Genomic DNA, 13,524 nt, shown 5'->3' on the forward strand with positions numbered 1-13,524 from the left:
TTTTCATTTTTAAAGATTTTATTTATTTATTTATTTATTTATTTATTTATTTATTTGAGAGAGAGAGAGAGAGAGTGAGCAAAAGAGAGAGAGTGCATACAGTGGGAGGCAGAAGGAGAGGGAGAAGCAGACTCCCCACTAGTGAGGGAGCTCCATGCAGGGCTGGATCAGAGGACTCTTGGATCATGAACTGAGTTCAAGGCCAGATGCTTAACCAACTGAGCTACTCAGTGAAAGTGATTCTTTTTTTTAAAAGATTTTATTTATTTATTAATGAGAGACAGAGAGAGAGAGAGAAAGGCAGAGACACAGGCAGAGCGAGAAGCAGGCTCCATGCAGGGAGCCCGATGTGGGACTCGATCCTGGGACTCCAGAATCAGGCCCTGGGCCAAAGGCAGGCGCTCAACCACTGAGCCACCCAGGGATCCCCTGAAAGTGATTTTTAAGTTAAATAATTTATTTTAGATTAACATATAAAGGTGGACATTTACAGTTATTCTTACAAATCTTTAATATTTTACATTAACATATAATTAAAGGTGGAAATTTACAGTTATTCTTACAAACGTTTAATAACATTCAAAATATATATAATTTTTTACATTTCCTCACTTAAGTATTAAGGCATATTGCTTAATTCACTTTAATGATATAAGAAAAAATATTTGTTCACCAATACGTTTTTTAAAAGATTTTATTAAAAAAAAAGATTGTATTTATTTATTTGAGAGAGAGACAGAGAGAGAGAGAGAAACGAGTGTGGGGGAAATGGCAGAGGGAAAGAGAGAAGCAGACTCCCCACGAGGATGAACCCAATACAGGGTGACCTGGGGCAACTTGGGGTTCAGTCCAGGACCCTGAGATCATGTCATAACCTGAGCCAAAGGCAGAGGCTTAACTGACTGAGCCACCCACGCACTGCCCACCAATACATTCAAAACAGATATTTTTAATATTTTTTAAAGTAATCTCTACACCCAACGTGGGGCTTGAACTCACAACCCTGAGATCAAGAGTCACATGCTTGGGGCAGCCCTGGTGGCTTAGCGGTTTAGCACCACCTTCGGCCTAGGGCCTGATCCTGGAGACCTAGGATCGAGTCCCATATCGGGCTCCCTGCATGGAGCCTGCTTCTCCCTCTGCCTGTGTCTCTGCCTCTCTCTTTCTCTCTCTCTCTATCTCTCTCATGAATAAATAAATAAAATCTATTTTAAAAAAAGAGTCACATGGTCTTCTGGCTGAGCCAGACAGGCAACCCTAAAACAGATATTTTTATTGTATTTAATGTATGCTGAAATTTAAACAGACATATAAACATCTATTAAAAAGAGACATTCATAGCATGGTGTTTGGGATTCCTACAGTTTACTTATTTATGAACTTTTCCCTCTTATGTTTCTTAAAAATCAATTATTTATATTTATAATATGCTTCTATTTGGTGGATTTAAGAGAAAATATTTTGTTTCTGTGAAATAAAAGGAGACCTCTTTGGTACTTTTCAAATAACATTTATAAGCATAGGTAAGGGATCCCTGGGTGGCGCAGCGGTTTGGCGCCTGCCTTTGGCCCGGGGCGGATCCCGGAGACCCAGGATGGAATCCCACGTCGGGCTCTCTGCATGGAGCCTACTTCTCCCTCTGTGTCTCTGCCTCTCTGTCTCTCTCTATCATGAATAAATAAATAAAATAGTAAAAAAATATATAAGCATATGTAAGTCTTTATTCTCCCATAAATGAATGACAAGCCCAACTGGATATAGGTTATCACTCTTAGTGTTTAAAGGTATGAAGACAGACTGTCTCTCTGTAATTTTTTTTTGTCTGTAATTTCTGTAATTCTTAATGACTGTGAGACTCTAGGTAAGTAACTTAATCTCTCAGTACTCCAATTGCCTTATCTTAAAAAAAAAAGCAGTGAAATAACAAAAAAGAGTAATTATAGGGTTATGAAGAGTAAATGAGTTAATGTGTATAAAGCCCATATGCATATAAAGTCCATTTTAGAAAATCTGGAAATTATAGAAAAAGAGAGAAAAAAACAGAAATCACCCAACCTCCGGAGCTCAATGAACAGCAGCTAATCTCAGTGGTGCTTTTGTACAAATTAGAAAACTTGGCCCTGCCTCAAGATACTTGACTGCCGTCAAGCCAGAAAGTTGTCTTAATAGGGGGCACCATTTATTAATTACGTGGGGACATCAGGCATGAACCAAGATTGTCCCAAGCAAAACAGGACATTTTGTCACCTTGTCTGTGGATGACAATGTAGGATGTTTTCAATTTGAGGCTATTACTGATCATGTTGAGATGAACAAATTTGTACATAAAGTTTTTCCTGTATTTAGAATTTAGGCTGGATTCCAGCACCTAGCAGGCACACAGAGGGTATTTGTTGAATAAAAATGAATGAATGAAAGGGGGGCCGGAGGCAGCTGGAAGGAGAGGAAGGGGGAGGGAGTAGAGAGAGAGAATGGGTTTGCTGAAGGACATGCTAAATTATTTTCCAAAAGTGCCCTATCAGTAGTGGCTGTTTCAACTGGTGTTAAGCTAGATGAAAAATGGTATCTCAATTTAATTTGCATTTCTGTAATTATCAGCGAAGTCAAATTTCCATATGTTTGTTCATTTATTCCATATGTTTGTTTCCATATATTTTCCATATGTTTGTTCATTTATTTTGGCTGTTTATTGGGGTCTTGGATTATAAAATTGTATAAATTCTTTATATTTTACAGGTACTAACAACTTAAAATTTTTCTCTGCAGCTATTTTGTTCAGTTTAACTTCTAGCTGTCATTATTTTCTTGGTTTGTTTGTTTTCACATGGTGATTTCCAATCTTCATGCAGGAAAATGTATTGATATTTTGTTTTGTGATTTATATTATCACTTTAAATTTTAGAGATTTCCTGACAAAGATCTGATAGCCATTTGTTTTTTTTTCTCATTCTTTCACGATCTGATTTTATAATACCTCTAACTCCCTAATCCATCTGGAATCAGTTTGGTAATTTGTGTGTGTGCACTAGTTATTCCAACATCATTGTCGAATATTTCTTTCACTGTTCATCCATTGGTGATGTCACCTTCAGGTGAGAATTCACATCTATGGGATCTTTCTCTGTGCTACGTCCCTCCATTTGGTGATCCTTTACATTCTTTTGTCCATCTTTAAAATCAGTGCAAGAGGGCAGCCCGGTGGCTCAGCGGTTTAGCGCTCCCTTCAGCCCAGGGCATGATCCTGAAGACCCAAGATCGAGTCCCATGTCGGGTTCCCTGCATGGAGCCTGCTTCTCCCTCTGCCTGTGTTTCTGCCTCTCTCTCTCTCTCTATCTGTGTCTCTCATTAATAAATAAATATAATCTTTAAAAAAAATAAAATCAGTGCAAGGGGCCAAGTCAGCTGCAAAGAGTGATGAACACTCTTCAAGACTGTGTAGTGTCTGCGTGAAGGAAGCCTAGAAGGACAGTTAGCTCACTGTGGGGGTGAGAGGTGATCAAGGTCAAGTAGAACATCACAATCACTGCAGGCTGAGACTCCTCTCTGCACAAATAAATAAAGAGGAAAAATAATTAAATAAATACATGTACTACCAACACAGCATGTCACCCCTAAACAAAGGAAAGCAGGAAGAGCGAGACACTGCGATTGATCCAACGTTCCTATTATTGAGAGAGGCCGTCCAGCTCCTCATGAGATCTGCTGGCAGGGTTGAAATTAACCCTTCCGAAGTGTTCTTTGCTTGGAGGCTCAGTAACAATAGAGGAATGGAGGGTGTGCAGCCAGCTGCCTTCCCGGGAGGTGGGGCCGGGCTCGGCCACTGAGACACCTGCTGGTGAGGAGCTTTACTGCACCGTTAGACTTGGCCAGTTGGGCCTGTCTGGGAGCCACTGGTTCAGGGGAGTGTGCATTTGGGGACCCTCGGTGCCCTCGTTTCTCCTCCACGACAACCTAATCTGATGCGTGTGCGTGAAGCTACGAAACAAGTGCCAAAAGATCCAGAAACGGAGTAGCCCCTGCCAAGTTGGAACCAAGAAGCGAGATGGCCCCACCTTAAGGCCTCAAGCCCTGGTAAGAGGCCAACTGTAGTCAGTTCAATTAACATTCATAGGGAGCAGCAATGTGCTTCAGCAAGTGGATCATCTCCATCCTACACGCGTCTAGACTCACAGAAAGTTGAACCAGGGGATAATCATACTTTTTATTTATTGTCATTATAATCTTGAATGGTGGGTTCACCCACATTCAGAGTTTCCCAAGGTGAAGATTGTTCCCCGGGCCATCCAGGATCATTTGCCACACATCTGAACCCCAGGGGTGTGCTCAGTATTTGAAATTAGTCATTTATGATCGAGGGCCTTCTTCAACGGCCCAGAAAAGGAAAGATTAAGGGATTCATTCATTCGCTGCTCTCCTCATCCATCCACTTCTATATTGAGTGTCCCAGTACCGCACTCGTGGGCAATGGTGGTGAGTAGACAAGCACACTCATTGCCCGCTCGTGATTGCACCACCTAGAGGTGCAATTGAGAAAGTCTCCGAAATCACTGAGATGACGTTAGGGTGACAATCAAGTGAAGCAGCTTGGTCTCTGGAGTCACAGAAAACCTTCAGAGAAGGGCAGGTACAAGTTAAGTCCTGAAAGACAGATGGGAGGTAATAAAACGTGGGAAGAGTGGCCAGAGGGAGACTCAGGTGAGAGCACTGTGCCTTACAATCACTCAGTTACAATCACTCAAATGTAGTCAGTGTGACTCAGCAAAGGATGCTAGCGGGAGGGCAGCCCGGGTGGCTCAGCGATTCAGCACCGCCCAGGGCCTGATCCTAGAGACCCGGGATCGAGTCCCACATCGGGCTCCCTGCATGGAGCCTGCTTCTCCCTCTGCCTCTCTCTCTCTGTGTCTCTCATGAATAAATAAATAAAATGTTAAAAAAAAAATACAAGAGAGAGGCATTAGTGGGGACATCCCAGGACTTTGGGACTTTGTGGGCTTCTCCTAAGCACAATGCAAAGACAGTAAGGAGTGTTTCATTTTGTTCTGTTAAAAGATTTATTTATTTAATAAATATAAAATATTTATTTTATAAAAACAAGAAGAGAGCCAGAAAGAGAAAAAGAGAATCTCAGATAGACTCCCTGGTGAGCCCAGAGCCTGATGTAAGACTCAATGTCACGACCTGAGATGAAATCAAGAGTTCGAAGCTTAACTGAGTGAGCCACCTGGTGCCCCAAATAGGAGTTTTATTTATTTTTATCTTTTTATTTTAAAAGATCATTTATTGGGATCCCTGGGTGGCGCAGCAGTTTAGCGCCTGCCTTTGGCCCAGGGTGCAATCCTGGAGACCTGGGATCGAGTCCCACATCGGGCTCCCAGTGCATGGAGCCTGCTTCTCCCTCTGCCTGTGTCTCTCTGCCTCTTTCTCTCTCTGTGACTATCATACATAAATAAATAAAAATTAAAAAAAAATAAATAAAAGATCATTTATTTATTTATTCATTCATTCATTCATTCATTCATTCGAGCCTAGGCAGAGGGAGAAGCAGGCTCCATGCAGGGAGCCTGATATGGGACTCAATCCTAGGACCCGGGGATCACAACCTGAGTCAAAGGCAGACTCTCAACTGCTGAGCCACCCAGGTGTCCCCAGATAGTAAGAAGCATCAGATTTGCTTTTTATTATTACTTTTTATTTTTTTTTAAGATTTTATTTATTTATTCATGAGAGGCACAGAGAGAGAGAGGGAGACACACAGGCAGAGGGAGAAGCAGGCTCCATGCAGAGAGCCCGACTTGGGAATCAATCCTGGGACTGTAGGATCACGCCCTGAGCTGAACCCTGGCTCAACCGCTGAGCCACCCAGGTGTCCCAGATTGGCTTTTTTTTTTTTTTAAAGATCATTTTGGAAAAAAGAAAAAAAAAGATAATTTTGGTTGCTGCCTGGAAAACAGGAAGGAGGAGGGCAACTGTGGCACCATTTAAGAAGCTTTTGCAAAGGTCTAGGTGAGAAATCTTGTTACTGTATTCACTGGCATTACAGTAGTGGTGTTTTAATCTGTAACATGAGGGAAACAATACTATCATCCTCATGGGTGTAACCAGAGTTCAATATTAAGTATTTACAAAAGTGTCTAGCATATGGTAAATGATCAATTAATTTTGGCTACTGTTATGATATTGGCTATTATTTGAGGCAGCTGTTTCTTACTAGATTAAAGAATTTTCCTTTTGGTACACACATCAAACTTTTAACAATAGAGTGGGAATGAGCGAATGAAGGTCAGATTTTGTTCTAGAAATGTATTAATTACCTGAATCTTTTACAGTTAACATGTGTGCAGTGTACTATTTGTGTAATTTTTATTTTATTTTTTATTTTTATTTTTTTAAGATTTTACTTATTCATGAGAAACACACAGAGAGAGAGGCAGAGATAGAGACAGAGCGAGAAGCAGACTCCACGCAGGGAGCCCGATGTGGGACTCGATTCCGGGTCTCCAGGGCCACACCCTGGGCCAAAGGCAGGCGCTAAACTGCTGAGTCACCCAGGGATCCCTATTTGTGTAATTTTCAAAAAAATTAATAACTAAGCCTAGGTATCAGCCCCTAGAATGAAAGAGGAAGAAGTATAGCAGAAGGTAAAGAACTTGAAATACCAAGTGAGACAGATCCGGATTCAAATCTCAGCTCATGGGACCCCCGGGTGGCTCAGCGGTTGAGCAGCTGCCTTGGGCCCAGGGCGTGACCCTGGGGTCCTGGGATCGAGTCCCACATTGTGCTCCCTGCGAGGAGGCTACTTCTCCCTCTGCCTGTGTCTCTGCCTCTCTCTCTCTCCCTGTCTCTTATGAATAAATAAATAAAATCTTTTTTTTTTTTTTAATTTTTATTTATTTATGATAGTCACAGAGAGAGAGAGAGGCAGAGACACAGGCAGAGGGAGAAGCAGGCTCCATGCACCGGGAGCCCGATGTGGGATTCGATCCCGGGTCTCCAGGATTGCGCCCTGGGCCAAAGGCAGGCGCCAAACCGCTGCGCCACCCAGGGATCCCTAAATAAATAAAATCTTAAAAAAAAAAACAAAACCCAAATCCCAGCTCATTTATTGCTGTGCAATGGTGGGAAAGTGACAAAACTTCTGTAAGCCCCAGTTTCCTCATCTGTAAATTAGAAATAATCACAATATCTAGTTCATAACTGTTGTTAAGATGAATGGAGATAATAAAATGCCTGGTACAGAGCAAATGACCACGAAGTGGCAGCTATTCCCAATATGTAGAATGGAGGAAATGACCACTTTTCCATTTCCGAATGTGGTTGGTATAATATAAATTCACTCAATATAATATAATAAGGACTTTCTATGAAAAATATCCTTCTGGGGATCCCTGGGGGGCTCAGCGGTTGAGCATCTGTCTTCAGCTCAGGACGGGATCCCAGGATCAGGGATTGAGTCCCACATCAGGCTCTCTGCATGGAGCCTGCTTCTCCCTTTGCCTGTGTCTCTGCCTCTCTCTCTGTCTCTCATGAGTGAATAAATAAAATCTTTAAAAATAAAATAAATAAAATAAAATAAAATAAAATAAAATAAAATAAAATAAAATAAAATAGGGGTGTGAGGTGGCTCAGTTAAAGTGTTTGCCTTCGACTCAGGTCATATTGAGCCCTGCATAGGCCTCCCTGAGCAGGGAGTCTCCTTCTCCGTCTGCCCCTTGCCCTGCACATGCTTTCTTTTGCTCTCTCTCTCAAATGAAATTTAAAAAAATCTTTAAAAAATAAATAAAATAAAAAAATAAATAATAAAATAAAAAATATAAATAAATAAATAAATAAATAAATAAATAAATAAATAAATAAAAAATAGGGGTGCTGGGTTGTTTAATCAGCACATCCAACTCGATCTCAGCTGGGGTCTTCATCTTAAGGTAATGAGGTCAAGCCTTGGGTTGAGCTCTGCACTGAGTATAGAGTCTACCTAAGAAAGGGCAGCCCGGGTGGCTCAGCGGTTTAGTGCTGCCTTCAGCCCAGGGTCTGATCCTGGAGTCCTGGGATTGAGTCCCATGTCAGGCTCCCTGCATGGAGACTGCTTCTCCCTCTGGCTGTGTCACTGCCCATCTCTCTCTCTCTCTCTCTCTCTCTGTCTGCCATGAATAAATAAATAAAATATTAAAAAAAAATAAAAATAGATGAATAAACTAGAACTCATTTTTATTTTATTTATTTATATTTAAGAGGGTGGGGAGGGGCCAAGGAAGAGGAGAGTGAGAGAATCTTAATTAAGCAGGCCCCAGTCCAGCACAGAGCTCAGTGTCAGGCTCGATCCCATGATCCTTTTTTTTTTTTTTTTTATAATGATACTTTTTTTTTTAAATTTTTTATTTATTTATGATAGTCACAGAATGAGAGAGAGAAAGAGGCAGAGACATAGGCAGAGGGAGAAGCAGGCTCCATGCACCAGGAGCCCGATGTGGGATTCGATCCCGGGTCTCCAGGATCGCACCCTGGGCCAAAGGCAGACGCCAAACCGCTGCGCCACCCAGGGATCCCCGATCCCATGATCCTAAGATCATGACCTGAGCCAAAATCAAGAGTCAGATGTTTAGCAGACTCAGCAACCCAGGTGCCCCCCCCATAAATAAATAAAGCTCAGATTCTTTAAAAAAAACTAAAGTGTTACGAACTTCCTTGTCTTTTCAAAAATACACTAACCAGACCTTTTTACTGAGCTCCATTTGTCTTCAATAACTCAAGAGCCTCTGGAAGTCTCTGATTTTTCCCCTAACAAAAGCTAGTATTTACTGAGCACCTAGAAACTGCTAAACACTGCATAATCCTCACAAGCTCCTTAAGGAGTGTGTACTGCTTGGGGAGTGTGTAAGAGAAGTGCAGCATCTTGGGACCAGATGCTGCAGATGGGCCAGAGCCTGTTTTTCCGTGTTATGCTTTCATTCATTCATTTCACACATGTTTATGAAGCATCCCCGGGCTGGTGTCTGTTAGCTACCAGGGGTACAGCCTTCAAGAACCCAGACTCGGAACCCCAGTCTAACAGGGGCACCGGGGTGGCCAGTGGTTAAGCATCTGTGTTTGGCTCAGGTCTGGATCCCAGGATTGAGCCTCGAGGTGGGCTCCCTCCCGGTTTGGTGGGGAGTGTGCTTCTCTCTCCCTCTGCCCCTCCCCCTGCTTGTGCTGCCTCTTGCTCACTCTCTCTATCAAATAAAAACAACAAGAACAACAAAAACTCAAGCTCAGAATCCCAGCCTAACCAGAGGAGATCAACAATAAACAAGTTAGGAAACACCCAAGATAAATGCAACCTGTGAAGAGAGTTCTTTCATGCACTACCCTGGGTCCAGGATGGTGGAACAGAGGCCTGTTTAGATGTGGTGACCGGCAGGGAAGGCTTTTTTGAGGTGACATTCAAGCTGAGACAAAAGAATGAAGAAGCTATAGAATCTGCAGAAACTTGCTGTGGGGCGGGGGCAGGGGGGGGGGCACTTCAGGCCGAGTAAACAGCAAATCCAAGTACCCTGGAGCAAAAAGTGTCCAGACAAAGTAACTTGATAAATCCTAAGATCAAGTGGATGTTGTCAGGCACTAGACAGATAAGACTGGGTTGGGGCACCTGGCTGGCTTAGTCAGGAGAGCATGCAACTCTTGATCTCTGGTTGTAAGTTCAAGACCCACGTTGCCTGTAGACTTTTACTTAATTTTTAAAAAGTAAGAAAAGAGAGACAGAGAGAGAGAGAGAGAAGGAGAGAGAGAGAGACTGGGAGACTGAGACAGGGCTCAGATCAAGTCAGGCCTTATAAACCTTGGTAAGGTGCTTGAATTTTTTTTTTTCTTTTTCTTTAGATTTTATTTAGGGACACCTGGGTGGCTCAGCGGTTGATTTTATTTATTTATTTATTTATTTGAGAGAGAAGGGATCCCTGGGTGGCGCAGCGGTTTGGCGCCTGCCTTTGGCCCAGGGTGCGATCCTGGAGATCCGGAATCGAATCCCACATTGGGCTCCCGGTGCATGGAGCCTGCTTCTTCCTCTGCCTGTGTCTCTGCCTCTCTCTCTGTCTCTCTCTGTGACTATCATAAATAAATAAAAATTAAAAAAAATAAAAAAATTATTTGAGAGAGAAAGAGAGTAGGAGTGGGGGCGGGGAGGGGGGGGCAAAGGGAGAGGGAGAAGCAGGCTCTCTGCTGAGCAGGGAACCTGATGCTGAGCTCAATCCCAGGACCTTGAGATCATGACCCCAGCAGAAGGCAGACACTTAACCGACTGAGCCACCCAGGAGCCCCAGGGTGTTTGAATTTTATTCTTAGAGCAATGGGAAGCCACTGTAGGGCCTTCAAATAAATGAGGAAAATTACATCTGAATTATGGGGTTTTTTTGAGAAGATTTATTTATATACAAGGCGCCTGGGGGACTCCCTGCTCAGCGTGGAGTCTGCTGCTGCTTCTCCCTCTGCCCCCCACCCTGCTTGCACTGTCTCACTTATGCTCTCTCTCTCAAATTAATTTTTCTTCCAAGATTTTATTTATTTGAAAGAGAGAAAGCGGGATCCCTGGGTGGCGCAGCGGTTTAGTGCCTGCCTTTGGTCCAGGGCGCGATCCTGGAGACCCAGGATCGAATCCCACGTCGGGCTCCGGTGCATGGAGCCTGCTTCTCCCTCTGCCTGTGTCTCTGCCTCTCTCTCTCTCTGTGTGACTATCATAAATAAATAAAAATAAAAAAAAAAAAGAAAGAAAGAGAGAAAGCAAGAGACAAAGCATAAACTGAGGGGAGGGCCAAGGGAGAAGGAGAAGTAGACTCCACACTGAGCAGGAAGCTGGATGGGGACTGGATCCCAGGACTCTGGGATCATAACCTGAGCCAAAGGCAGATGACAGAGCCACCTGGATGCCCCAATAAATAAAATATATTTTTTTAAAGATTTATTTATTTATTGGGGGGGAGGGGCAGAGAGAGATGGAGAGACAAAATATTGAGCAGACTCACCACTGAGTGCAGAGCCCTATGAGGGGCTGATCCTGTGACCCTGAGATCATAGACCAGAGCTAAAATCGAGTTGGAAATTTTTTTTTTTAAGATTTTATTTATTTATTCATGAGAGACACAGACAGAGAAAGAGAGAGGCAGAGACAGGCAGAGGGAGAAGCAAGCTCCATGCAGGGAGCCTGACGTGGGACTCGATCCCCAGTCTCCAGGATCACACCCTGGGCTGAAGGTGGTGCTAGACCACTGAGCCACCTGGGCTGCCCTCGGGTTGGAAATTAAAAAGTGGTTGCATTAATTTAGGTGAGAGATGGAGATGAAAACAATTAGGTGATAGTGGTAGAGCTGGAGAGAGGTAAATGGATTCACAACACTTTGTAGACAAAACTGAGTTTGGGATTTTATGAAGAGGATGAATCCTTGTTGTTTTTTAACAACTAGATGATGCTAATTCATATGTTGGGTCAGATTGTGGGGGAGGAACAGGTTCGGTTGATAAAATCAAGAACTCCAGTTTAGTTATACTATTCTGATATGCCAGTGAGACCGCCAAGTGGTGAGGTCTACTAAGTAGTTGAATTTATGAGATGGGAACTTAGAGGATAGACCTACCCTACTGTGGAAATCCAAATTTAAAGATGATTAGTAGTTAGATAATATTTGGTGTTGAATAGATTATCTATATTAGGAGATAACAGAAATTAAAGAGTTTCTAGAAATGAGCTCTGAAATATCTCAGCATTTAGAAGGCCTATGAAGGAGGAGTCAGCAACGGAGAGGGATCCCTGATACAGGAGAAAAATCATCAGTGTGGTGTCACAGAGGCCAGTGAGAAAAGTGTTTTTCGTGAAAGAGGACCATCCATGTGGAAGGTTGCTAACAGGTAAGAAGAGATGATTATAGAGAAGCAGTTATGGGATTTTGCAACACGTGGATCACTGGCATCCTTGGCAAGGCATCCTTTAAGGGGAGAAGGGTAGACAGATTGGGGTGGATTTAAGAGGAAATTGAGGTGAGGAAATGGAGACCTCTAGTGTAGACAACTTGCTTTGGTTTTGTAGAGGACTGAAGAAATGAGATCAAAGGATGAGGAAAAGTTTTGTTTATTTTTAAGATGAGTGTTCAAAAAAAATTAAAAAGATGACAGTGTTCCAGTAGAAGTCATTGATGATACACCAAGGCAAAATCCTTGAGAAGGTGGGTGGGGGGGTTGGGGGCGTAGGATCCACAGCACTAGGGGAGGGGTCTGCCCTTTGACAAGAACAAAGACACATTTTCATGGTATCAGGAAGGAAGACAGAGAGGACAGGTACAAATACAAGGAGGCTGGAGGCTTCCAGTTGGATGAAAATGTTCCCCTCTGATGATTTTTATTTTCTCAAAGAAATAGAAGAATTAGTTATGGTGAAGTGAGAGAAGGTTCAGGAATTAGAAGAGACAAAGCATGAAATACACTATTTCTGGAAGTGAGGAAGTGGGAAAGTGACTTTAGTGAGATTCACTAAGATTGCCAAAAAAAAAAAAAAAGAGTCAGAAAGGAAAAAAAAAAACTGATGCCCTTTGAGGCTTGTGGTCAAGACTTTATTTATTTGTTTATTTAAGACTTTAAAGTGAAAGCCTCTGCTCTCCCCTTAAGCAGGTGAATAGTAGGGTCCAACTGGAACTGGGGTTTTACCAAGTGAGTATGATGGAGAAAGAGAGAAACAAGAATCATATGTGTAAGCAATCATGACATCTAAACCTGGTGACAGAGGATATGAATATAAGAATGGGGGAGGTGGTGAAAGAGTAGTACGTTGACCGATTTGGAGGTTTTGGGGGGGGGGGGAAGTCAAAGAATCGGAGTTACTATTGATCGGACAGTGGAGATTCTCGAAAGGAAATTTTAGGGACGCTGTAGCTCCCAGCAGTGACAAGGACAAGAGGACTGTGATGCGGGTTGGCCGCCCACTAGGGACAGGAGGGAAGGGAAGGCTGTGGGGGTGAAGAACTGGCGGAGTATTGGGTAGTCGTTCAAACAGGTGTTGAATGATGAGAAGTCGAGATGGGAAGGAGGACAGTGCGCCCCGAGCTAGGATGCAGGGTGGACGGATGCATCAGGACGGTAACCAAGACGAGTATTACAGGATTTGGCCAAGGTACTTCAGAGTTAAGAGTTTGAAGTAGGGCATCCAGATACTTCTCATTGTTGGATTCCAAAGAAATATATATATTTAGGATTTTATGTATTTATTCATCAGAGATACAGAGAGAGAGGCATAGACACAGGCAGAGGGAGATGCAGGCTCCACGCAGGGAGCCCGAGGTGGGCTTAGATACCGTGACCCCGGGGTCACGCCCTGGGCCGCAGGCAGGTGCTCAACCGCTGAGCCACCCAGGGATCCCCTTATTTTGTTTTAAAAGATTTTATTTATTTATTCATAGAGACATAGGAAGAGACAGAGGCAGAGACACAGGCGGAGGGAGAAGCAGGCCCCACGCAGGGAGCCCGACGCGGGACTGGATCCCGTGACCCGGGGTCAGGCCCTGGGCCGCA

Source organism: Vulpes vulpes, chromosome 10, assembly GCF_048418805.1.
Source record: "Vulpes vulpes isolate BD-2025 chromosome 10, VulVul3, whole genome shotgun sequence".
In the NCBI taxonomy this organism is placed as follows: domain Eukaryota; kingdom Metazoa; phylum Chordata; class Mammalia; order Carnivora; family Canidae; genus Vulpes; species Vulpes vulpes.